Genomic DNA, 3324 nt, shown 5'->3' on the forward strand with positions numbered 1-3324 from the left:
CGGTTATTTCTATACCCGAGCTCTCTTTCCTTGTGATAGCCATCGTGCTTGAAGTACATATATCTTGCTATCACTTGTGCTACATATATCTTGTGCCTATCTTGCTTAGCTCTAGTTGCCATTGTCACACTTAGTTGAGCTTAGCATATTTAGGGTTTGTGCTTGTATACTAAACATTAGTTTAATTCCGCATTCCTACAAGACAAATCCGCAAGAGTTTGTAATTGCCTATTCACCCCCCCCCTCTAGGCGACATCTCGATCTTTCAGCTTCTCCTGGGATGACTTCACCTCCTCCTCCGAGGAGGAGGAGGAGGAGGAGGAGGACGACACCTCCTTCGATGAACCGCCGGCCAAGCGCTTCTGCCCCTGGCCGGGGAACCTCAGCGACTTCGACAGCGACGACGACGACGCTGACGAGGAAGACGAGGACAACGAGGGCCCTGCCGGCGGCCGCTGCAGCAGCGACGACGAGCCCGCCGGGAGTAGCGCCGACAGCGGCGACGACGGCGACGACGAGGGTAGCGACGGCCCATAGATAGGACCCTTAGCATAGGATCAGTAGTAGTAGATGGGGCAATGTATCCCCTGGTACTTCCTTGTGAGAGCAATCAGCTCTTTATGTAAGAAATCCCATTATCAATGAAGAATTTCCCTCAATTTGATTTTGCCGATTTCCTTTATGCTAATTTAGCCGATTTCCCCTCATACTGACTTTGCTGATTGTCCACTTAGCCAATGCTCAATGAGCCGATGGCAACGCATCGGTCCTTCACAATTTATCCTTCAACTCTTCGACTGATGACTTTGAGATCTGGTGGACAATGTGGAAGACCCATGCCTTCAAGAGAGCCCTTAAATTCCTCCCACCAGCTCCAGTGATCCTCTTCTGCAAGAACTCACCATCTTTGAAGAAGGTTATGACGCAGGGCCAGCCGATGACACCCCAATCGGCTTCTAAAAACAGAGCATCTACCAGATCAGCTGCCCCCCGAGCCTCAGTCAAGGCGAGAATAGCGGTGAGGACGCACAGTTCAGACAAATGGACCCGAGCTCGAGCAAATCTGAGAAAACCACTACGCAGAGCCAGCCAGACTTGCCACCATCGGCTTCCAAGAAAAGGTCAGCCACTCTGGTCCTAGCCATTCCTACGAGTGTAGCTGAGAAGGTGGCCAACTTGGCCAAGCCGACAGTAGATACACCAGAGTCGATCACCTTTTCTTCCGTCGAAAGCCGATATTGCAGACGAAACACCAACGGCTTAATGAGCAAAGGCTGCCTTGTACGACAACTGATACCTCTGACAGCACTGCTGAACTGGCGACCTTGCGCAAAGGGTTGGAGGTCCTCGAAGAGAAGGTTCGGGCAACAAAACCAGCTCATTGATAGCTGAGGAAGCTCTCATTGTTCACTCCCTCGAAGAAGCAGAAGGCCTCGAAGCTAAGCTGAAGAACGACTTGGTCGAAATCTGCGCCTTGAACACGCAGCTGGTAGATCCTGTGTAATTTGTACTAGAGTCGATGGCTGTGCATCGGCTTTGTTCCTTAGTTCTAAATTCGATGTCCGTGCATCGGCTGTACATCATGAGAATTTTTTTTATTGGCCGATTTTTTATCGGCCCCCAATATTTCGCTGCACATGTATCGCACATGTTCATCTGATTAGGTGCCCCCCGAGCCGAATCTGCCAGGTAACTGCGGATATCGGCTCTGTGGTTAGCCAAGGCACTGTATTTGAACGTCGGCTCCGTTAGGACCAGTGTTGACTTCTTCCAGCTCATCAGCCGACGTAAAACCGTTGCCCATTAGATCGACGTTGAACACAGGCAGAACGTATGGTGAGGATAATTTTGGCCGATTGCTGGAATCGGCCTCCATGTTGATTGAATCGCTCAATGAAGGTTTTGCAATGTTCGTCCATAGATCTTTGGGGCCGATCACAAGGATCGGCCTCGCCACGTTCGTCCATAGATTTGTTCTTGCTATACGGTCAGGCCGGTGGATAAGACAAGCCTAACCCCGTCCTTCGTGACGTCGATGCGCTCGCAGTCGTCCAAATTGATGCCTGAGAGTGGCTCTTGGCCTGTCGTCTCCCAAACGTTCATGCCAGCCGTTGAAATCTCGGCTGAGTCATCTGCGTGGACGACCTCTACTTCATCCCCATCCCACTGTATTAAGCATTGGTGCATCATGGATGGAATGCAACAGTTGGCGTGGATCCAATCTCTCCCTAGCAGGACAAGCATAGGTGCTCTTGCTATCGACAATAAAGAACGTCGTAGGGATGGTTTTCCTTCCTACGGTCGGATCCACGTTCAAAACACCTTGTGCGTCGGATGCTTGGCCGTTGAAATCGCTCGGTGTCACGTTGGTCTTGATCAGATCCGAGCTAGAGCGTCCCAACCGACGTAGCATGGAGTATGGCATAATGTTGATCGCCGCTCCAGATGTCCACCAGCATCTTGTTGACAGAGCTGCCCATTGATATAGCCTCGCAAGTACAGGGCCTTCAGTGTGTCCGTAGCTTCTTTCTCGTGGCTTCTCAAAGATAACCGGCCGTGGGCCGCAGATCAAGTTGTGCCACGAGTGCTTCGTCTAATCCTCGGAGCACTAAACTACGTCGGAAGGATGAACACCATGTTTGTGCCAGCCGATGTCTCATCATCGGCTTTCTTTGTCCGGGGCGCCACTCTTTCCTTTGTGGCCGACCTTCTTCGTCCGGGGTTCGCTGAATTTTCGCGGCCGGATCAGGCCGCGCCTTTCTTAACGTGTGCGGTATAACCTTTCGGCTTCCTCCAAACCACGTAGTCGCTGAACCCTACGCTTTTGGGAACGGCTGAGTCCATCGGGCACCACCTTGGCCGGTGGTACTTATCTTCTTCTTCATCATCATCGTCCTCTAGTTCCTCGAGATCTTCTACCCGAGAGGACTCAGCGTGCTTGTTCCGAGGCGGGAGAGGCCCTAGACGTTTGAACACGGACACGTTAGCTGCATCCTTCTTCCTCTGTCTACATTCTGGGCAGTTGCCGATTGTAGGCAATCGGCTCATTCCCGAATCCCAGCAAGTGTCTGAAGAAGGGACAGTCCCAGTGCCTATCCACGTCGTCTTGCTCTCTCGACTTTTCCTTGGCGTGGCGCTCATATCTCTCCTCGTCGCGATCATGCCGACGATGTGTCCTGGCGTCCCTAGCCAGACGATCTCTTTCGTCATCGTTGTTGTATCGTCGGCGTTGGTCGTATTGACTCACATATTTGTTGAGGAGGTGATCAGAGAGAGGTCGCTGATATCGCACATTCCTCACTTCTCCCTCTGTGATGTAGCGCT

The sequence above is a fragment of the Lolium rigidum genome, chromosome 7 (assembly GCF_022539505.1).
Source record: "Lolium rigidum isolate FL_2022 chromosome 7, APGP_CSIRO_Lrig_0.1, whole genome shotgun sequence".
In the NCBI taxonomy this organism is placed as follows: Eukaryota; Viridiplantae; Streptophyta; class Magnoliopsida; order Poales; family Poaceae; genus Lolium; species Lolium rigidum.